General features: G+C 37.0%; 1 long non-coding RNA gene across 1 annotated transcript; it reads left to right on the top strand.

Moving 5' to 3' along the window:
• Positions 1-931: 931 nt before the first annotated feature.
• On the top strand, positions 932-23,442 carry LOC122733826. Its single transcript, XR_006353978.1, has 4 exons — positions 932-1,382; positions 8,810-8,864; positions 17,326-17,476; positions 22,312-23,442. It is a non-coding gene; the product is annotated as an uncharacterized LOC122733826 (long non-coding RNA).
• Positions 23,443-24,777: the final 1,335 nt, after the last annotated feature.

Genomic DNA, 24,777 nt, shown 5'->3' with positions numbered 1-24,777 from the left:
CCCTATATATTTTAGAGATGAGGCCTTTATCAGAAGCACTGGCCTCAAAAATTGTTTCCCAGCTTTCTGCCTCCCTTCTAATTTTGGATGCATTGCTTCTGTTTGTACAAAAATTTTTTAATTTAATATAATCAAAATCATCCACTTTGCATTTTATAATATACTCTATCTCATGTTTGGTCAAAATCGCCCTTTGTTTTTGAAGAGGACTGTGGAAGGGCCTTATACTGAACAAATACCGAACCCATAATGCTCCTCTTCCCTCCTTCCTCCACTCTCTGTAAGGAACACAATGAGTTGGACATGCACCTCTTCTGGTCGGGTGGTTGAGATCCTCAAAAGCCAATTGATCAGTCGATCAATCAATCAATCATCATTTATTAAGGTCCTTCTATGAGCTAGGCACTGTGAACATTGAACAGATAGAAGACAGAAAGGACATGCAACAAGGCCACAGGGACACTTAGTTTCCCTCTTTCCCCTCTCCCCTTCCCCCCCCCCTTGTGAAAACCAGTCTGGTCTGGTCAGCAAGGCACAATAACTTTACTGGCAGTGCGGACTTAAGGGGCCAGGGGGCTGGGAATTTTCAAGCTCCTAGGTAACCAGCAGCCTGCATCAGGGAAGGGGGGGATTGGGAGGAGGGGTAGGCAATCAGTTGCCAGGGGCAGCTTTGGCCTGGGTACCCAAGATTGGTGGAAGGGGTGGGGAATGGAAGCTGAGCCAGAGAAGCTACAACCAATCAGACCCCAGAAGCAGTTTTGTTCCCAGCCTATCCTATGTTGGCTGGCTGAGAAGGTTTGGATGAGGGGGGTGGTGATGGGGGGGGGCGCATCAGACAATCAGGGGCCAATCAGGTACCAGAGGCAGCTTTGTCCTCAGCCCAGCCAGTGTTGCCTGTGAAGGGAGGGAGAAAGGGAGGAGAGGTGGGGGAGCTGTGTCTGGGAAGGCGAGGCCAAGGCGGGAGCCAATCAGAGCCCAGAGTGAGCTTTGTCTTCTTTGAGGTAAAGCATCCTCTGGGTGGGTGGGAGAGCAGAAGCTGCAGCTGTGAAGCGAGTTCACAGCTATACCTCCGAAAGGCTACCCTTGCCTTCCTCCCCTCTCTTTCCTTTCCTTTCTTCTGTGATCAGTAGGCCAGATTATTGGGAAGGACAGATTCATTTAACGATCGCTGACAAAATCCAGTCCTCCCATATCCACCATTCCTTTCTGTATATTTCGATAGAAATAAGGTGATGTTCTAAATTAAAGCTTAGCTCCCGAACCACCTGGCCCAAGAGAAAGGGTGACAAGAGAGGCATTTAGGGTGAGAGGCGGAGGCGGAGGCGGAGAAGGCGGAGGCGAAGGCGAATTAGTGTCATAGAAATATTGTGCAGCCAGAGCAGGTAAGGCTCATTGAAATTGATGCTATTGCTAATGAATGGGGAGCATTTGTTGGGGGAGGGGGAAGTGTTGACAACAGTGGGTTTAAAAGATATTCTTTGTGTTTTTAAAATCGTCGCGATGCTAAGACACATGTGCAATGGAATAAAATAAAGGTGGATAATGAAAAGAAAAAAAAAACTTGGGGGGGGGGTGGAGAGAAAAGGGGCCAGGATGGGGATTTTGAAGATAGAATATCTGTTGATCTGTTCATTGGAAGTCTGGTATGTGAGATGATTTTCAAGGGAGAAAGGTGGAGGCTGGATCGAGTTTAGAATGGAGAATTTCTGCATTGGGGTGGCAATCTGGATGCCGAATGTCAGAATGGAGAATTCACGGATTAAAGAGAATACATATATGAGAGTGCATGCAATAGGACATGGAATGTCTGAGCTTAGAGAGAAATTGAAGCAAGAACGCTTGAGCTGAATGGGGTTCAGGGACTTGGAATATCAGAGGTGACAGGGACATTAGGGCGTGAAAAGTGGGAAATGGACTGAGACTCATTATTGTCTGATTGTCTGATGCTTGGGGACCACGGCACACAGAATGTCAGGCCTGGGAGAAACCAGAGAGGAGAGAATGTCGGGGCTGGCATTTAGAACAAAAGGCTTAGGGGAGCTCAGAATGCCTTAGATCATACAATGCTAGAAGTAGGAGTGGCTCTGAGAGACAAGGCGCTTCGAATATTGATTGTCGGGAAGGGCCTTGAAAACACAGAAAATTGATTATCATGTCTTGGAAGAAGTGTGTGTGTGTGTGTGTGTGTGTGTGTGTGTGTGTGTGTGTGCGTGTGTGTGCGCGCGCATGTGTGTTTAATCAGGGAGCCAAGGTACGGGGAGAGACAATTAAATTTTTTGTGGGTTTTTTCCCCGTTTGTTTTTTCCTATCTTAATAATATTTTATTTTTTCCAATTACGTGTAAATGGTTTTCAACATTCATTTTTGTAAGATTTCGAGTTCCAAATTTTTCTGCCTCCATCCCTTCCTTCCCCCCTCCCGAAGACAGCAATCAATCTGATATAGATTATATATGTATATGTTATATATTATATATGTATATATGTTTATATATACATGTTAAACATTTATAAAAAATTTTTAAAAACCCAATAATGAAGTATTGTGGTATGAGATGAAAGAAATACTTCAATACAATTTATGTCAACATAATGGCGATTCTCAGGATTAAAATTCAGGTCCTGAACCCAGACAGCCAAAGTGAAAAGGGAAAAATACTTCGTGTTTGTGGTTTAAAAAAAACCCCAACAACAACAAAAACACCCCCCCCCCCCAAAAAAAAACTAACAAAAAAAGTGATTCCTTGCACTGCCTTATTGAAGACTTATTCATCTGCAATGAATGGGGAGTGTTTATAGAAACAAATGAGGTGTTGCATGTACAGTATTTAAAATGATGCGGTTTTTTTTTTTACTCTGAAATTGTATTGGTAAGTCACATTTGCAATGTAATAAAAGAAAAAAGAAAAATGAAAAGAAAAAAAAAGCCTAGAATATCCTAAATGGTTATGGCCTTAGAATATAGAATTACAGGACTGTACAGGTCCTTAGAGCATAGAGTGTCTGGGCTGGAATGTACTTATCAAGGAAGAATTTTGAAGGTGGTAGAAAGCTTAAAATGGAGAATTTCAGAGCTGAAAGTGCAGTCAAGGGCTTTCAGTGTCTGAAGTGGGAGTGGATCTAAAATTCAGAATATCAGACCTGGGAAAGTACTTAGAATGTAGAATGTCTGAGATGGGAGGAAATTTCAAATCAAGAGTGTCTGTACAGGATAGCAGAGTTGGGAGGAACCCTAGAATACATAAATGAAGAGATATTTAAAGCCCGAGAACAACAAATTATCAGGACCAGTAGGACCTTAGAATACAGAATGGCTGAGTTAGTAGTCATCTCAGAATCAAGAATTCCTGGGCCCTAGAACAGGAGATTTCGGAAGTGGGAGGGAATTCAGAACACAGATGGTCTGAGATAGAGCCTGAGAACCCAAAATGTTGGCACTTAGGTGGCAACAATGGATAGATTTCTGGGCCTGGGGTCAGTAAGAAATGAATTAAAATCTGGCCTCAGGCACTTTGTTTTGTGATGCTGGGCAAGTCACTTAATCACTATTTGCCTCAGTTTCTTCAACTGTAAAATGGGGAAAAATAACAATTCAGAGGTATATTATAGGATTGCTGTGATCATCCAATGAGATATTTGTTAAAAAAAAAAAAAAGCAATGCACTTAGCACAGTACCTGGTAGCACAGTGGATAGATTGCTGGGCCTGGGGTCAGTAAGACATGAGTTCCAATCTGGCCTCAGACACTTCCTAGCTTTGTGACTTTGGGCAAGTCACTTAATCACTATTTGCCTCAGTTTCCTCATCTGTAAAATGGGGCAAACACCAGTTCAGAGGTATGTTATAGGATTGCTGTGAGGATCCTATGAGATAATATTTGTAAAAACAAGCACTTAGCACAGTTCCTGGCACATAGAAATGCGTATTCTCTTCTTTTGGAGCCAGTGGGACCTTAGATCATAGAATGGCATGGGGGGGGGGGAAGAAGGCCAGACCTAGAAGGAGCTTCTAGAACATAGATCATGAGAGCTGAGAGGGGCCTGAGAACACAAACCATCACAGCATGGTCCAAGGGTTGGGGTGGGACAGGTAAATTAAAAAAAAAACACAATCACAAAGTATATTTTTGGTATGAGATGTAACATTTATTTCAAAATGATTTTTATCAACACAGTTGTGATGCTCTGAAATAAAACTCAGATCCCAGGGGCAGCTAGGTGGCGCAGTGGATAGAGCACCAGCCCTGGAGTCAGGAGTTTGAACTCGGGTTCAAACCCAGCCTCAGACACTTAACACTTACTAGCTGTGTGACCCTGGGCAAGTCACTTAACCCCAATTGCCTCACTAAAAAAACCCAACAAAACAAACAAACAAAAACAAACAAACAAACAAACAAAAAACTCAGGTCCTGAACCACTCAGCCAAAGGGGAAAGGTAAAGGTACAGGGTCTTATTTGGCTAACAACAATGACAATAGTAAAAAAAAAGAATTTCCACTCAGTGCCTTCATTGGGTTACAATGCAGTGGTTATTACACTTAACTTTATTCCCCCAAATACTCAATGTTCATTATTGTTAAGTGTTCAGGATTTAAAAGGGATATCATTTTGGTGCTTTTAAATCTTTGTAACATATAAGCACTGTGATGAATTAAATATAAATAAATAAGTGGGAAACGACATTCACAACAAGCATTGTGGGAGGTCGGGCAAGATGGGGACCATAGAACAAAGACATGGCGTGTCTAGGCCCTTTTTTTTTTTAACCAATACCAGATGGTTTTGATGATTGAGTATTCTTCCAGCAATTTAAGTGGTTTGTTTTTTGAAGAAGCACTTTGTAATTGAATTTATGCGTTTTTTGTGTGCTGTGGTAGAGTGATCCCCAGATACTTTATGCATTTTATAGACATTTGGAATGGGAGTTCTCTTTTCATTGTTACTAATTGGATTTTGTTACCATTCTTTTTTTTTTAAATTTTTTTTTTGGTGGGGCAATGAAGGTTAAGTGACTTGCCCAGGGTCACACAGCTAGTAAGTATCAAGTGTCTGAGACCGGATTTGAACTCAGGTCCTCCTGAGTCCAAGGACGGTGCTTTATCCACTGTGTCACCTAGCTGCCCCCGGATTTTGTTACCATTCTACAGAAATGCACTTGATTTGGGGAGGATTATTTTGTAAACCTGCAGTTTTGCTGAAGCTTCTCTGTCAATTAGAATCTTTGTTGATTCCCTAGGATTTTCCAACAAATAGGGATAGTTTTATTCCATTTACCTAGCTCTATGCCTCTCATTTCTTTCTCTTTTATCATTGCTTTTGCTAACATTTCCAGAACTATAGCTCTGGGAAAAAATATAGCAAACAATAGTGGGAGAGTGAGCATTCTTACTTGACACCTGTATTTATTGGAAAAAGTTACAATGATTGCATAGGGTGCTTGTGTTTGGTTTTAGAAAGATACCTGTACTAAGGGGCAGCTAGGTGGAGGCAGTGGATAAAGCGCTGTCCCTGGATTCAGGAGGACCTGAGTTCAAATCTGACCTCAGACACTTGACACTTACTAGCTGTGTGATCCTGGGCAAGTCACTTAACCCTCATTGCCTTACCAAAAAAAAAAAAAAAAGAAAGAAAGAAAGAAAGATGCCTGTACTTTATAGTTTTTAGCGTGAATGGGTGTTGTACTTCCTTCAAGGCTTTTTCTGAGATAGTCATGTGGGTTTGTATGCTTTGGGTTTTAGAATGATTAATTATGTTGATTGTGTTCCTCATGTTGAAGCATTCTTGTATTGACCGTATAAATCAACCTTGGTTATAACATGTGATTTCTTGATCCACTGGATTTTGTTGAAAACTTTTGAATTGATATTCATTAACAATATTTATCTGTAGTTTTCCATCTGTGTTTCGTCCTTTCCTGGGCTACTTATTAGGTCTACATTTGTTTCAAAAGGACTTTCTCAATTTTTTAGAATAATGTGATAAGTGTGGGTACTATTTTTTTTTAAGTTTAATTGAATTCTCCTGTGAATCCATCAGGACCAGGAGGTTTTTCCTCCCTCTTTGTTAGTACCATTATAGCTAATTGTATTTATTTTTCTGAAACTCAATTATTTGTTATCTCTATCTGGCTTTCTGTCAGTTTGAGTGGTTTATATATTTGAAATTTTATGTTTTATACTTTATATTTTTATTTTAAATTTTATATATTTAATTCATATTTGATATCTTTGAATTTTATATCTTTTGAGTTTTCAATTTTGTTAGCATATAACTATGCCTAATATATTTTTATTCTTTTTTCTTCTGGTTTTGTTATTTCACCTTTCTCAATTGCTAGTTTATCGATTTGATTTTCTTCCCTTTAAAATCTGATAAAACCTTTAGCTAATGTGACATTTGGTCTTTTCAAAGAACCAGTTTTCACTTTTATTCATAATTTCTCTGTTTTTTTCTGTTTCCAGTTTACCTATTTTTCTTCTAATTTTTAATCTTTGATAAGTATTACCTTTAATATCTAATTTCTTTTTTTTTTCTTTTTTCTTTTTTGATGAGGTTAAGTGACTTGCCCAGGGTCACACAGCTAGTAAGCATCAAGGGTCTGAGGCAGAATTTGAACTCAGGTCCTCCTGAATCCAGGGCTTTATCCACTGTGCCACCTAGCTGCCCCCCGCCCCACCATGTTTACCCCTTTACAGAGTTTTGTTTATTAGTTCCTTTTTCATTCTTAGCTTTAACTGGCTATTTGCTTCTTTCCCCATGCCCTTTCCCCCTTTGAATTTATTTTGTTTATTCTTTTTAAATTTTTGTTTTCAATGGTGTTTTTTCTACAAAGGATTTTTCTCTCACTCTTTGTTTAATCTTTCCTTTCTGTCTATTCTAGACTTTTCTACTTTGGTTCATGGCCATTATACTTATTTCCTTCTTCTTTATCCTCTGTATTCCTCATGGATTAAAAATGTTAGTTACTTATGTTTTGTTCTCTTAACATTTTTTATTATTACCTTGTAAAGCTTGCTTTTTTTCTCTTTTGCCTCATTCTTAGGAAAATGCTAGTTCGTCAACCTCATAGGAAGATAGTGCCCTATGGTAGTATTCTTCCTGTGTCCCTATTTATACAGTTTATCACTCATTTTTGCCTTTGCCCTCTCTTTGGTCATTTTCCCCCAAGTTGTTTCAAACTCTCTTCTCTGGTTCCACATCTTGTCCCCCTTCTGGGTTTTTAATTGTCCCTGGCTCTGCAGATAATACCCATTGTAAGGTTCCATCTCCTTTATAGAATATCTTTTATTTTCATCCAGAGCAATATTTTTCAGTGAAACCTCCTTCTACCGCTGAAACAAGATTTTCTCCTCTTCCCCTCACTCTAACCCTTTTTAATCCTCCCCTTTGCCTCCTCCTGTTTTGCTGTAGGCTCTTTTCTTCCCTTCATTGTTAACCTTTGACTTGATTAGGGTGTATCACATAGTCTCCCCTCTGAGTTCTTACTCCATTTCCCAGCTCTACAAAATGAAACAAAAAAACACCATTTATTCACCTGTGGGTGTAAGGTTCAGTCCATGATATTTTAGACCTGTTTCTCCACCATCACCTTTATTTTATTTTTGCTTTTATCCCTATCTCCTTTTGTACATTTAGGCAGAAGTCTTAAGGATCTCTGTGTTGTTTTGTTGTTGCTCTATTCCTTTACTTTTCTTGTATTTCTGTTAGCTGGGGTATTTGTGAAGCAAACAGTTCCTTTGGGTTTGTTTTTTTTCTAAGAGTGTTTCAATCCCCTCTTTATTATTAAATGTCTGTCTTTTTGCATCGATGGCTATGTTCTTATCTGCAAGGTGATGCTACCTTGAGTAGCATCTTCAATTGCATTACTGTTTGAAACTTATCATTCTATTCCCTCCTGTACTTTCGGGTGGATGCAGAATAGTCTTGTTATTTGAATTTCTCCCTTTGTATTTGAAGGTCTTTCTCCTGGGTGCTTGCAAAATTTGTTGTTTCTCAATGGATTTGTTAAATTTAAGCACTATGAACAAGGAATAATACCAAAGGACAGACCTAGAGTGTCCTCAAAACTTCCATATGCTGGGAGGGCTCTAAGATCTTGCCAACTTCTAATTAATTAAAAAAAAACAAGAAGAAAATAGATTATTCATATGAGATCAATACTTTATTCCAATTTAATATATATTAGCCTGGTAGCATTACTTAAAAAAATATTACATCTTCAATCACCCAGCTAAAAGGGTATGGTGAAGGTACTATTTTTTGTCTAGCCAACCTTCCCCAAACCAAACCACAAAACACCTGCACACCAAAATACATGCAATTCTAAGCAAAAACATTTGCTTTGTAATAATATTTCAATAAACCTAAAACTGGAAAAAACCATCTAGACTATGTTTCTTTAGAACCAAAAATGTAGTATTTTGGAAGGTCATTAGATTGGATAATGTCTGGCCTTCCATGTACTTTTGAAGTGGGGAAATTGGAGGTGGCTGAGAGCTTAGAATACAGAATTTCCCTTCTAAAAAGGAAGTCTTGCCACTGAATTTTGGAGTGGAAATAGAAGCCTTTAGAACACAGGACGTGAGAAGTCAGAGGGGTCTTGAAGAAAGAGAATGGCAGAGCTGGGGGTGCCAGGAGATGGGAAATCGTCAGCTCTGAAGCACAAAAAACAGTAGCTGGGAAAGAGGTTGCCTGTTTATGTGGTCAGTGAGCTAAAGTATGGGGAAGAACAAGGTAATTTAAAAACAAGGAGCTATTATATTTTGGGGAAGAGTTTAATCATTCGTTTCAATATATTTTATATTAACACAGAGGGGAGGCTTTGAATGAAAACCCAGATCTTCAAACAAGCCGACTGTTGCTGAAGGTGCGTGGACAGTGTCTCATTTATCTGAAAACAATAAGGTTATAAAAGTAAGAAAACAAAACCTTGTAGCAACTGCTCTCTTCATCAGGTAAGACAAGTATTGATATTCCATGAGGGGGAAAAACAAACAAGAAAACAAAACCTTGTAACAGCCTGCAGTCCCTTCTGGTAAGACAGATATTGATATTCCTCTTACTGATAATGATTGGGGACTATGAGGTAAATAGTAGGTGTTAAATCCTTGGAATTTGAAGGAACAGGTTGTGTACTTTGAAGTCATAATGATAGGAAGAAGGAAAGTTTACTGAAATCAGTAGAATTGAAAGAGGCCCTGAGTTCAAATTTGGCCTCAGACACTTGACAAAATATGGCCAGTTCTCAGTAAATTTAAAAAAAAAAGCAATGAGGGTAGATTTTTTTCATATGAGAACAGTCATTTATTCCAATTTAGTTTATATTAAATAGCTGTGTGGCCCTGGGAAAGTCACTTAAAAAACACAAGCACATTGAAACAAATGCAATTCCATGTATTTCCTTTTTTGGTAAAGACTGCTATTGATATTATTGTAATGATAATGAACATGGAGTCTCTTTTGGCCACAGAAACAGGGTCTTAAGTAAATAAAAGATTATTTATAATGAACACAGCTTATGTTTTGAAATCACTCTATCAGTAAGACCTGGGTGCATTGTAATAATGATCCAGTAAAAATAAAAGTTGGGGAAAAACCCATATAAATCATCAAAGGTATGACCTTACAACTAAAAGTATCAGACCTGGAAAGATGATAATAATTTAAAAGAAAAACCTTAAAGGAAAAAAAAACACCTTATTGCTCATAGGAAGGTATTTTAGACCCTGAAATGTTATATGTTGGAAGGTCTTTAGAAGAAAGAATGTCTGGGCTTCCAGGTACCATTTAAGGGGGGAAAGTTGGAAGTGGCTCAGAGCTTAGAATTTCATAGCAAGTGTTTTTCTTTTTTGAGGTTTTTCCTTTTTGCTCTGATTCTTCTCTTATAACATGACTAACGCAGAAATATGTTTAATGTGATTGTACATATATAACCTATATCGGATTGCTTTTTGTCTTGGGGAGGGAGGGGAAAAATTTGAAACTATAAATATCATAAAAACAAATGTTGAAAACTCTCTCTACATGTAACTGGAAAATAATAAAATACTTTCATAATAAAAAAATTTCATAGCAAGGAAGTAAATCCTCCCTCTAAATGTCCCAATTTGAAGGGAAAAGTAAAGTCAGAATCTTTGAATGGGGAGGTGGCATAGATTCTGGGACATTAGTGTTGGGAAGGAGTAGAGCAGAGAGCGGGAGATGTTCAGGGGCTAAGAATGGAAATAGTTAGAAGCAGACGGATTTTAGTGCACAGAATTTCAGCCTGTAAGCAGAGTTGGAAAAGAGAATGAGAGAAGTAGGAGAACCTTAGAAGTGGGGATATTAGAATAAAGAGAACTTTGGAACACAAGAAATCAGAACTTGGAGTGTTCTAAAAACTACCATATGTGATAGCTGGCAAGGCTCTGAGAAGATAAATAATAAGCCCTGGACAGAGCTTAGAATGGAAAAGACCACAAATGGCAATGATTTATTTAAATATATACTCTTATTTCCCCAAAATATTGGCCAGTTCTATGTAATTAAAAAAGAGGGTGCATTTTTATATGAGATCATTTATTTATTCTAATATAAATTATGTTCTATATTAGTGATGCTTAATAAAACATCACCTTACATCTTCACCCATACTTCCAAAAGGGTTTGGTGTCTAGCCAAAAATCCCCCCAATGAACTATAAAAACCTGCACACAGAAACAAATGAAATTGATTATAGGTTCTTCTTTGGTAAAAATTACTATTACAATGTTATGATATTATGATGCTATTAAAGATAATGAATGTCCACACCCTACAGGAAAGTAGGAGGGGAAGAGGATAAGGAGTGAAGGGTGAAAAAAGGGAGTGCAGAGCAGGGGAGGGGACAGTCAGAAGTAAAACACTTTTGAGGAGGAATAGGTTAAAAGAAGATAGAAAATAGAGTAAATAACATGGGAAGGGAATAGGATGGAGGGAAGTAGTTATGATGATTGATTATAATGGCAAAATGTATGGTACCTACTTTGCTGGGTTATTATGAAGAAAATTCTTTGTCAAGTTTAAGGTACTATATACAGGTTATGATGAACAGGATACTATCAGAAAAAACTGGAAAGACCTACGTGAACTGAAGCAGAGTGAAATGTACTGTATACAAAATAACAGCAATAGTGTAAAATGATATACTGGGAAGCATGTGCTTATTTTCAGCAAGGCAATGATACAATATAACTCTAAAGGACTTATGAAAATTGCAATCCATCTACAGAGAAAGAACTGACAGTATCTGAAAACAGATGGAAACACATTTTTTCTTATTTTTTTTTTGTTTTTGACAATTCCTTAATCTGAAGTTTTGTTTTTTAACTGTTTTCTCTCACAACCTAGCTAATGTGGGAATGTTTTCCATGACTACTCATGTATAACTTATTTTGAATTGCTTGAGTTCTTGTGGGTGGGGGGTGGGAAGGGAGGAAGAGAAGTTGGAACACAAAGTTTTAAAAATTTGATGTCAAAATTTGTTTTTACATATATTTTGGAAAATAAAATTCTATTCAAACAAAAAAAATAAAGATAATGAATGTCAAAAATTTTGGGACAAAAAACCCAAGGTGTTACCTACTAAGGAATTATAAGAGACAATGACTTAATGGTTTTAAATCAGTATATCAGTAAGACCAATGTGCATTGTAATGATAATCTAATGGATAAAAAATGAACTTTCTAGATAATAGGATGGTATGGCTTTAGAACCATAACTGTCCTGTTTTGGAAGATCTTTTAGAACCTTGAATGGCTAAGGCTTCCAAGTACCATTCAAGGTGGAATGTGGGATGTCACTGAGAGCTTAGGATGCAGAATCTCCTAGGTAGGAGTTAAATTCTGCTTCTGAATATACCAGTCTGGAGGGGAAAGGGCAGCCTCAGAATATCAGATCAGGGAGGGCACTTAGAACCTAGGATGTTTGAGCACACAGGAAATTTTGGATAAAGAATCCTGAGCTGGATGAGGCTATAGAAGTTGGAATTGTTGGTGTTGGGAGAGATTAGAAGAGAGAAATGGGGAGATCATCAAGGGCTGAGAAGAAAAATTGTCAGAAGCAGGAGGATTTTAGTGCACAGAGTGTCAGGCCTGGGAGTAGCCTTGGAGATGAGAATGTGTGATTTAGGAGAGCCCTTAGAAGAAAGCATAGCGGAAAAAGGAGAACACGCAAGAACACAAAAGGTTAGATTGTGGTATGTCCTAAAAACCACCATATTTGATAGTTTGGAGAGCCCTGAGAACATAAGGGGCTTTTGAATGAAAAATCCCACAACTGACAAGGATTCATTTTTATATGTTCTTAGTTGGAAATTGAGGGGATGTCTGAATTTGGGAATGGCTGAACAATTTGTTGTATTTGATTATGATAGAATATTATTGTGCTATAAGAAATTACAAGCAGGATGCTCTCAGAAAAAACTTGGAAAGAGTTGTATGAACTGATGCAAAGCTAAAAAAGTATACACTAACAGCAATATTGTAAGATGATCAACTGTGAATGACTTAGCTATTCTCAGCAATATAATGATCCAAGATAATTCTGAAGGATTTATGATGAAAAAAATGCTATCCAACTGCAGCCTACTTTTTCTTTCCTTTCTTTTTCTTGTATTCTTTTTTGTCAGTTTTTTTCACAGCATGGAAATATGTTTTGCATGACTGAACATGTATAACCTATATCAAATTGCTTGCCTTCTCAATGTGGGGGAGGAAGGAGGGAGAACATTTCAAACTCAAATTTTTTTTTAAATGAATGTTAAAAATTGTTTTTACAGGTAATTGGGTTTCCCCAATAATAAAATGTTAATAAAATATTAAAAGAAAAAGGGCTACCAGAGTGAGGAAAGTCTTTAGAACACAAAAGGTCAGATCTTGAAGTGTCTGAAAAACCACCCTCTGTGATAGCTGGCAGGGGTTTGAGAGCATGAATAATCTACTCCAAAAGAAACCTTAGAGTAGAAAAATCTCATAGATAACCAGTACATACACATACATATATACTTAGTGGGCCAAAATATCGGTCAATTTTAGTTAATTTAAAAAACAAGAAGAGAATAGGTTTTTCATGTGACAATAATCATTTGTTCCAATTTAATATACTATCCCAGTGGTGATAACTTCCAAAAAATCCCCAAATCCCTCATGCTTTCCCCCAAATAGCCAAAAAATTATGGTGTAAGTACTGTCTTTTTTGGCTATCCAAAAAAACCTCAAAAAACCCCAAAACCCCTGAGCATCAAAACAATTCAGTTCCTTCTTTGGTAAGGACTACTATTGATATTACTATTAGCGATAATCAATGTAGAGTACTTTTGACCAAAAAACAAGGAGTTACATAGAGAAAATTGATAAAGGAGAATACTTATGTTTTGAAATAATTATATAAGAAATATAATTAATTATAATAATAATCTAATAAATTAAAAACTGGAAAAAACCCTTATATATGAGAGGAGTGTGTGGCCTTAGAACTAAAAATACTAGAGCAGGGAAGGCCCTTAGAACACTTGAAAATCTGACCTTCCAGATGCAATTCAAGGGGCAAAGTTGCAGGTAGCTAAGGAGCTAAGAAATTGGAATTTTCTACCTTAGAAGTCTTACTTTGGGATATCTCAATTTGGAGTGGAAAGTGAAGCCAGAATATTAGATTGAAGAAAATTTCTAATCCAGAATCTGGAGCCTAGCTAAAGCTGTAGAACCTGCAATATCAGTATTGGGAGGGAGTAGAACTGAGATAGTGGGAGATATTCAGGTACCGGGAATGGAAACCATTAGAAGCAGGAGGATTTTAGCCCTCAGAATGCCAGGCTTGGGAATAGCCAATGAGAGAGGTAGGAGAGCACTTAAAAGAAGGGATAGCAAAGAAAGGAGAGACCACATAACACAAAAGGTCAGACCTCGACTGTCCAAAAAACATTCATATGTCATAAATGGGAGGGCTCTGAGAACAAAAATCATCTGCTCTGAAAGGGGCCTTAGAATGGAAAATATCCTAAATGGAAATATTTCTGCATTTGTTCTTAGTGGCCCCAAACTGTTGGTCAGTTGTAGGTTTTGAGAAAACAAGATCAATTTTCTTCATAGGCTATCAATCAGTTTTTTCCAATTTAATTAATATCATACAATGTTAGGCTTAACAAAAACAAAAAAATCTCACATTCTCAACCACACAACCCAAAGGTTATGGTGAAAATACTGTCTATTTTTGTCCAGTCAGAAAAAACTCTGAAAAAAAAATAAAACCTTCACATTGAATCAAATGCAGTTACTTCTTTGGTGACAAAATGCTATTGTTATTTCTATGAACAATAATCGGTGGCAGCTAGGTGGTGCAGTAGATAAAGTACTGGCCCTGGATTCAGAAGGACCTGAGTTCAAATTTGGCCTCAGACACTTGACACTAGCTGTGTGGCCCTGGGCAAGTCACTTAACCCTCATTGCCCAGCAAAACAAAACAAAACAAAACAAAAATCAATAGAGTATTTGCCCCCTCCCCAACCCAAAATATTCTTACAGAGGATTTCAAAGAGATATAATTTATATTTCAAAACATTTATTGGCAAGATGCTCAATAATATCCCCACCCCACCCCCAAATGAAAAGAAAAGCCCTTCTAGAGAAGGAGCAGGGTACAAAGAAAATTTGTCAGAGCTGGAAAGTTTTTTTTAGAACATTGAATGTTATGGAGTCCGACCAAGTACCTTTCAAGGGAGAATGTTGGAGTTGCCTGAGAACTCAGAATATCCCAACTTGTAATGGAAAATTAAGCCAGAACATCCCATTGAAGAAGGCACTTAGAACCCCAAATGTTTCATCTTGAAGGAATTTCAGATCCAGATTCCTGAGGTCATTGAGGCTATAGAAACTTCGAAGTCAGAATTGTGAGAGAACCTAACAGTAATAATTGGAGATGTTCAGGGGCTGAGAAAGGTACTGTCAGAAGCAGTGAACTGTTATCGCACATAATGCCAGGCCTAAGAGTAGCCATGGAGATGAGAATGAGAAAGTTAGGATTGTGCTTAGAAGATGGGATATTAGAGCAAGAAGAACTCTTAGAAAATACAAGACCAGATGTGGACTGTCCTAAATACTTATATATGCCATGGCAGGGAAGACTTTGAGAACATAAATCAACCAGTCTGGAAGAGGTCTTAGAATGCAAATAATCACAAGTGACAAGGCTTTATTTTCTTATGTAATTTAGTGGGCCAAAATATTGACCAGTTCTACATAAGTGAGAAAAAAAAACAAAATGGATTTTTATACGAGATCAATAATTGATTATAATTTAATATATTTTAGCCTGTTGGCAATGCTTTTTAAAATAAGTCTAACATTCTCAACCACATGGCCAAAAGAGTATGGTGAAAGTACTGTATATTTTTTGGGGGGTGAGGCAATTGGGGTTAAGTGACTCGCATGGGGGTCACACAGCTAGTAAGTTTCAAGGGTCTGAGGCGGGATTTGAACTTAGGTCCTCTTGAATCCAGGGCTGGTGCTCTATCCACTGTGCCACCTAGCTGCCCCTATTGACAATCAATATAATCTTGTCGGCAAATGAAAAGGGTTTTCATACAGTAGATTACAAAGGGACTCAATATATATTTTGAAATTATCATATCAGCAAGACACATTGGAATTGCAATAATATCCATACAAATACAAAATTTCAAAAAACAACCAACCAACCTTCCATAGGATGGAACCTTTGAACAAAATACATCAGAGCTTGGAAGGTCCTTAGACCACTGACTGCTGTCAAAAAAGTCCAGGGACTTTTTAAGGGGAAATTTTGGAGGTAGCCGAGAGTTTAGAATACAGAATTTCCTAGCAAGGAAGCAAATCTCATTTGTAAATGTCCAAATTCAGAGTGGGAAGTGAATCCCCCAGATCATTAGATCAAAGAGAGCATATAGAACCTAGGATGTCTGAACTTGAAGGAATTTCAAAATCAAAAGCCTGTATAATAATATAATATAATATAATATAATATAATATAATATAATATAATATAATATAATATAATATAATATAATATAATATAATATAATATAATATAATATAATATAATATAATATAATATAATAAGCTGTATAGCGGACAAGAGCTTAGAATCCAGAATATCCCAGCTTTGTTCTAACTCCCGCTTCTGATTAAAATATTTTGATGTGAATGATGAAGCCAGAATTCCTGAACAGATAGTTGATTTGGAACCTAGAATATCTGACCTTGATGGCAATTTATATTTTAGAATCCTGATCTGGATGACACTTTAGAAAGAGAAATTCAGTGTTGGAAGAGACTAGCAGAGCAAGAGTGCTGAGGGCTGAGATGGAAATTTTGAGAAGCAGGAGTATTTTAGGGCATAGAATATGAGCCTTTCAGAGTAGCCATGGTGAAGAGAATGGGAGAGGTAGAAGTTAAAGGGATATCAGAACCTAAAGAGCCCTCATATCTCCTTAAATCAGATCTTAAAATGTACCACAAATCACCATCTATGAATCCTTGGAGTTCATTAATCATGGCTTCAGGGAAAGGCCTTAGAATTGAAAATCCTATAAAGGGCATCATTGCGTTCTCACATATATTCGTAGTTGGCCAAAATATCGACCTCTTCTTGGTAATTTCAATAGTTTAATTTATAATATGCATTGACAATGAAAAGAATAAAACTCATATCCTTAACTACAGAGCCATAATGGCGCATCAGGAACACTGTTTATTTTGGGGATAGCCAAAAAATTCCCATGAAAACTCACTATCTATACAGGAAAATCAAGTCCAATTGGCGTGGAATGTGAAGTCAGAATTCTTGAACAGGTAGTTGAGTTATAATCTAGAATATCTGAGTTTGATGGAAATGGATTACTTATAATCCTGAACTGGATGAGGCTTTACAGACAAAAATGTCAAGTGTTCACCCAGACTAGAAGAACAGAGAGTAGAAGATGTTAATGGGCTGAGAATGGAAATTGACAGAAACAGGAGTATTTTAGTGCATCGAATAGAAGCCTTTTGGAGTAGCCATAGAGAAAAGAAAGAGAGATTTAAGCTGACGAGATCTCCAAGCAGAGAAAAATCAGAATGTCATAAGTCAGAGGGGCCTTGAAGGCAGAGAATGGCAGAGCTGTGGGTGCCAGGAGATGGGAAATCGTCAGCTCTGGAATCACTGGGAAGGAGGTTTCTTGGTTATGTGCTAAAGTATGGACTAAAGTATGGGGAAGAATCAGGGAATATTTAAAATAAGAAGCCATTGTATTTTTCGGGAAGAGTTTAATTATTCATGTCAATATATTTTGTATCAGCTCAGCACTGATGTTTTGAATGAAAACCCAGGCCTTCAAAAAGCCAGACAATCGTGCAAGGTGAAAGGCCAGGACTTCGATTACCTGAAAACAATACGGACCAAAAAGAAGGAAAAGAAAAAATTATAATCCTCTGCAGTCTGTTCATCAGGTAAGAGCTATCAATATTCCTCTTAATGATAATAATTGTGGAATATTTTTCTAGAACAAATTTCCAAAGGACTTCTGATTAAAAAAATGCTATTCACCTCCAGAGAAATCACTGATGAACTCCAAGTGCAAGTATAGTTTATCCTTTCTTTTTTTTTGATGTGATATGGATAATATGAAAAGGTTTTGCAAGATTTCACATGTCTAATTTATACTATGTTGCTTGACTTCTCAGCAAATGAGAGAAGGATGAGAGAGAGGGAAAGAATTTGTAATGCAAATTTTTTTAAAATGTTAGAAATAAATGAATAATAAATATGTGAAAATAAATAAAATTATTTCATGGGAAAATGTAGGTGTTAAGTCCTTCGAATTAAAAGGAACAAGATGTATGTGTTGAAGTCATTGTAATGATAGAGCAATATATTGAATATATTGAAATATATTGAAATGAGTTGGGAATATATATGAGTAATATACATATGGAAATATATAATATATATGGAAATATATATAAGTATGGAAACACATTGAAATGAGTTGGAAAAGGTAAATGAATAAAAGGAGTATCATATATCCAAGGAGGGTGTGGCCTGAGAAACTAGAACTCCAAATGTGGAAGTGTCCTTAGAACCCAGCATGTCTGGGTTTCAAGAAGATTTTCTGGAAAGAATACTGGATGTCTCTGGATGTCATAGCATACAGACTTCCCCAGTTAGGACTAAAGTTGCAATTCTGAATGTCAGAACGTGGTTTGGATAGAGAAACAGAATATCAGATCTGGGAGAACATTTCAAACCAACAATATCTGAGCTTCATGGAAACATCGATTCCAAAATCCTGGTCTAGAGGAGGCTTTAGATCCTCAATATTAGTTAGAAAAATTCAGAGACTGAGTATGAAATTGGTCAGAAACAGTGATATTTTAGCACACAAAATGTCAGGCATGGGAGTAGCCATGGACTAAGGAATGAGAGAGAGGGAAGCCCTTAGAAAAAGGGATATCGGAGCAAAGAGAACCTTAGAACACAAAGGTCAGAACTTGGAGTGTCCTAAAAACTACCATATATGATAGTGGGGAGTGTTTTGGGAGTATAAATCGTAATTTGTGGAAGAGCCCACAGAATAAAAAAAAAAAGATAATCAGATATAATAACGATTTACTTTCATGTATATTTCTGAGTCAAAATATTGGCCAGTTTAAGGTAAAATTTAAAAAAAAAATAACAAGAAGGTAGATTTTTCATATGATATTAGTCATTTATTACAATTTAATTTATTAGAAAACTTAGAAAAATTCAATGTCTGGGCTTCAGGTACCATTCAAGCAGACAAGTTGGTGGTAGGCTAGAGCTTAGAATATAAAATTTTACTGCATGGAAGTAAATTCCACTTCTGAAGAAAATAATGGAAATGGATTGTGAAGCCAGATTTTTTGAACAAGCCTCAATTTATAACCTAGAATATTTTAGCTTGATAGAAATATACAGTCTAGAACCCTGAGCTGGATGAGATGTAGAAAGAAGAATGACAGTTTGGGGGAAGGACTAGAACCGAGGGTGGGAGATGTTCAGAGGCTGATGAGGAAAACTGTACAAAGAATGGGATTTTAGATGAGACAATGTCAGATCTGAGAGGAGCCTTGGAAAAGAGAATGAGAGATCAAAGAGAGCCTTTAGAACAAGGGATATTTGATCCAGGAGAAAACACCTACAGTCAGGCCCGGAGTGTCCTCCAATTTTCAATATACTATTGCTGTGAGGGCTCTGAGAATCTCCATGATCTGCTGTGGAATGGGCCTTCAAATGGAAAATGTCATAAATATTCTTAGTGAGAAAAAATCTTTTTCCAGTTCTAGGTAAATAAAGAAAGGAGGAGAATTTAGAATTTCTGAATGAGATCAATCATTTATTTCAATTTACTTTATATTGGACCCTTGTGAAGCTCAAAAAACACTCTCATCTATCACATGGCCAAAAAGTTTGGTAAAAGTACAGATAATTTCTGGCTAGCTTAATAATTCCCAGAAAAAAGTAATATACCAGCCCCAGAAAATACATGAAATTCTGTGAAAATCCTTCTTTTATAAAGATTGCCCTTGATATGATTATTATTGATAATGAATATAGGGTCTTTTTGAACCAAAAAACTGCCAGGTTTTAATTTCCAAAGCCTCATAAGAGACAAACATAATGTTTTTGGATTATGATTTCTATAAGTTATTAGGTACAGTGTAATAAAAATCCATTGACATTTTAAAAAATCAACTTTATAAATCATAGGCTGGTGTTTCTTTGGAACCAAGAATGTCATGTCCTAGAATGTCTTAAGCACACTGAATACCTGAGCTGTCAGTTCCCATTTAAGAGCAGTTTTTGGCAGTGACTGAGAGTTAGCGTACTGAATTTCCTAGCTGGGCATAAGTCCCACCTCTGAATGTCCCACTTTGGAGTAGGGATAGGAGAGCAAAGCAAAACTTTAGAACACAAAAGGTCAGGCCTTTGAATGGGCTACGAATCACCCTATATGATAGCTGGAAGCTCTCTGAGAACAATGGCAAGGATTTATTTTCATATATTTTCAAAGTGAGCCAAAATATTGGTCAGTTCTAGGAAATTTCAAAAACAAGAAGGAAGGAGATTTTTTTCCTAGGAGATTGATCCTTTCTTCCAATTTAATTTATATTCTGTAATAGGAATGCTTTGAAACAAATTGCCCATTCACAACTACACAGCTAAAAAAAAGTATAGTGAAAGTACTGTTTATTTTTTGGCAAGCCAAAAAAAAAATCCAAACTGAAAACTTTTGGACACCAAAAAAAGTAATTCCCTGTAGGTCCTCCTTTGGTCAAAACTGTTATCGATGTTACTATTAATGAAGCTAAATGTGCAGTATGTTTGGGCAACAAAATGAAGATGTAACATGCTAAGGACTTAGAAGAGACACAGGTTAGTTTTGGAAATTTTTATATAGGTAAGATGCATGTGCATTGTAATAATTATCCTATAAAATAAAAAGAAAATTCTTATTGATCATAAGATATAAAAATAAAACCACATAGGAATATACATACATAAAAATACATAGAAAATTCATATTGAATCTAAAATATCAGCTCTTGGCATCACATTGGAACACTCAATATCAGGGCTTCCTGGGACCTTTCAAGGATATATATTGGAGGGGTCCTGGAGCTTAGAATACAGAATTTCAAAGCTAGGGCACAAGTCCTGCCTCTGAAGCCCAGACTTTGAGTAAAACCTTAAAGAGACTAGGAGACATGGGATTGCTCATGGAACATAGAATGTAAAAGTTTGAAGGAAATTTGGAGTTCAGGATCATGAGCTGGATGAAATGGACAAATCTACCATTTCAGGGTCTAGAGAAGAGTGAAGGATAGATGTACAGGGGTTGGGAAGGGCCATTTTCAGGAAGAGCAGGAAATGAGCAGAGTGTCAGGCCTTGGAGATTCCATGAAGACAAACATGAGGGAACTCAAAGTGCTCATGGAAGAGGGGATGTTAGAGCAAAGAAACTTCAGATTTTGCAATGTCCTAGAAAATAGTATATGCTATATGTGGGAAGGTTCAGAGAACATAAATCATATGCTGGGGAATGGGTCATAGAGTGAAAAATCTCTCAAATGGCAAGGATTTATTTTTATATATATCCTCAGTGGGTCCAAATATTGACCATTTTTAATTTATTTCAAAAATAAGAAAGTATTTTTTCATATGAGATAATTCATTGGAATATCAACATGATTTATTTTTTGCATCAAGTGAAACAAACAAAAATCCACATCTTCAACTATATTGCCAAAAGGGTTTGGTGAGATTACTATCCATTTTTGTCTATCCAAAAAACCAAAACAAAACAAAATAAACCCTCAAAACCACAAAATCTGTTTTCCAAAAGAATGTTTGGAAATTCTTTAGTTCATTCTTTAGTAAAGACTTCTCTTGCTATTAGTATGAATGAAACTGAACATTGAGTAATTTTTGAACAAAACAAAAAGGGCATTAAGTATAGAGAACTTATAAGGGAGAAGATTTATATTGCAAGATCAGTATATTGGTAAAACTCATGTACCTTGTAATAATAATCCAATTAGTAAAAAATCAGTATAACAACTTTATACCCTATGTGGCTTTAGAATGTCATGTCTTAAATGTTCCCTATAGCACTAAAAGAGTCCGTATTCCAGGTACCATTCATATGGGAATGTTGAAAGAACCTGAGAATTTATACACAGAATGTCCTAGCTAAATGTTACATTTTGTCTCTGAAGGGACCAATTTGTAGTGTTAAAGTGAAGCCAGAATATTTGTTCAGGGATGCAATTTGTAACTGATATTGAGCTTGACAGAAAATTGGAATCCCAGAATCCTGAGCTAGATTTGGCTGTAGAATGCATAATGTCAGTCTTAAAAGGAACTAGATCAGAGATAGTGGGAGCTGTTCAGGGACTGAAAATGTAAATTGTTAGAAACAGGAAGATTTGAGCATATTGCATGGTTAAGCTGTGGTGAAAAAGAATATAAGAGAGCACTAGAGGAAGGGATCTCAGACACAAAATGTGTCCTGAGAACTACAAAGGTCATATCTTGGAATGTCCTGAAAACTACCTTGTTTGATTGTTAAGAGTTCTTTGAGATTGTAATTCATTAACTCTTGAATATGCCTTAAAAGGGAATATTTCATAAATGGCAAGGATATATTCTCATACATATTCTTAGTTGGCCCAAATATAGACCTCTTATAGATAATTTAAAAAACAAAAAGAAGGTAGATTTTTCTTGTGAGTTCAATCATATATTTCAATTTACCTTTTAGTATGGACGGAACCAAGATGGCGGATTAGGGACACCCAACTGAACTCTCCCAACATTCCCCTCCAATCAACTTTAAAATAACGCCTCAAACCAAATTTTGGAGCAGCAGAGTCAACACAAAGTCGGGGCAAGACATTTTTCAGGACTAAGAAAACATAAGCAGTCAGCAGGAGAAGTCTGTGACACTGGGGTGGAGGCCTCTTTAAATCCACCACCCCACAGGTGGTGAAAACGACAGTGTCCACAGCAGCAGCTTCAGGAGCTCTTAGCCCAAAGACTATAAGGGGGTTGGACAACTGGTCAGAAAGATTACAGAGGACCCTTTGCTGGCACTGGGTATAGGTGAAGCTGATTGGCAAATATTGTTTATATTCATTTCTGGGCCACAATTCCTGGGTGGAGAGGAGTCCTGGTGGTTGGTTACAAGAGAGCAAGGGCCCTAGTTACAGTTTCAAAGCAAACGAGTGCTAGGTCTTGTGGCTGCAGGGAATTAGGGTTACTTCCTAGATAAAGATCAGAGTATAGACCAGGAGACCAGTGATCATACTGCCCCAGTGTGGCACAAAATTCATAGCCAAGGTGTAGGCTGGGGGAATGAGCAAACAGAAAAAGAGCTTCACAATAAGAAATTCTCACTCTGGAAAGGACGACCACGACAAAAAGGGAGACGAAGACTACAATATGAAATCCGCTTCAAAAAAAGGCTCAAAGAAAAATGCCAACTGGTCTCACCCCGACCAAGATTTTATGGATGAGTTGAAGAAGGAAGTAAGAGTGGTAGAGGAAAAATTAGGAAAAGAAATGAGAGTGATGCAAGAAAATTATGAAAAGAAAGTTAGCAGCTTGGTAAGAGAGGCACAAAAAAATACTGAAGAAAATAGCACCTTAAAAAACAAATTAGGCCAAATGGCAAAAGAGGCACAAAAATCCACTGAAGAGAAGAACTCCTTAAAAATCAAAATTGGCATAATGGAAAAGGATGTACGAAAATTCACTGATGAGAAGAATTTCTTAAAAAGCAGAATTGGCCAAATGGAAAAAGAGGTACAGCATCTCACTGAAGAAAATAGGTCCTTGAAAATTAGAATGGTGCAAGTGGAAGCTAATGACTCCATGAGACATCAAGAAACAGTGAAACAAAGACAGAAGAGTGAAAAAATAGAACAAAATGTGAAATATCTCATCAGAAAAACAACTGACCTGGAAAATCGATCGAGGAGAGAAAATTTAAGAATTATTGGACTGCCTGAAAGCCATGATCAAAGAAAGAGCCTGGAAGTCATGTTGCAAGAAATTATCAGAGAAAACTGCCCTGGTGTCTTAGATCCAGATGGTAAAATAGATATCGAAAGAATCCACCGATCCCCTCCTGACAGAGATCCCAAAATCAAGACTCCGAGGGATATTATAGCCAAATTCCAGAACACCCAGCTCAAAGAGAGAATACTTCTAGCAGCAAGAAAGAAACAATTCAAATATCGTGGAGTCACAGTCAGAATCACCCAAGATTTAGTGTCTTCTACGTTAAAGGAGCGCAGGGCTTGGAATTTAATATTTCGGAGGGCAAAGGAGCTAGGATTCCAGCCAAGAATAACCTATCCAGCAGTACTGAGTGTGATCATTCAAGGGAAAAAGTGGGCGTTCAATGACATCGAAGACTTCCAGTCATTCCTGATAAAGAGACCGGATCTGCAGAGAAAATTTGACATTCAAAGAGAAGACCCAAGGAGGTACAAAAGGGTATACATAAAGAAGTAATCATAAGGGACTCAAAGTTAAACAGTCGACATTCCTATATGTGAAGATGATACATGTAACTCCCAAGAAATTTTATCATTATTAGTTTAGTTTTAAAAAGTGTACATAGACAGAGGGCATGGGTATGAGTCAGTTATGTTGTAATGATCTCCAAAAAAATGAAGGGGTGAGAAAGAGGGATACATTGGGAGGAGGGGGGAGGGGGAGGTTTAATGGGTTACTTTTTCTCAAATAGAAGAGTTGCACAAGGAAGAACTTTTACAATGGATTGGGAAATGAGGGAATGGAAGCAATGTTTGAAACTCACTCTCATCAGGATTTCTTCAAAGAGGAAAGAATATGTATACACAGTTGCATATAGAAATGTAATTTACTCAATAAGGAAATAGGAAGGGAAGGGGATATTAGAAAGGGTGGACGATAAAGGGAGGGAAAATTAAGGGAGGAAAATACACAATTAGTAAACATAACTCTGAATATTAATGAGATCAGTTACCCATAAAATGGAAACAGATAGCAGAATGGATTAGAAACCAGAATCCAAAAATATGTTGTTTACAAGAGACACTTGAAACAGAAAGACACGTATAGACACGGTGTTCAAATAAAGGGCTGAAGCAGAATCTATTATGTTTCAGCTGACATGAAAAAGCAGGCCTAGCAATTATGATCTCAGATAATGCAAAAACAAAAATAGACTGAATTTTAA

Source organism: Dromiciops gliroides, chromosome X (genome assembly GCF_019393635.1).
Source record: "Dromiciops gliroides isolate mDroGli1 chromosome X, mDroGli1.pri, whole genome shotgun sequence".
Lineage (NCBI taxonomy): Eukaryota > Metazoa > Chordata > Mammalia > Microbiotheria > Microbiotheriidae > Dromiciops > Dromiciops gliroides.
This window is presented reverse-complemented; position numbering and strand designations above follow the sequence as displayed.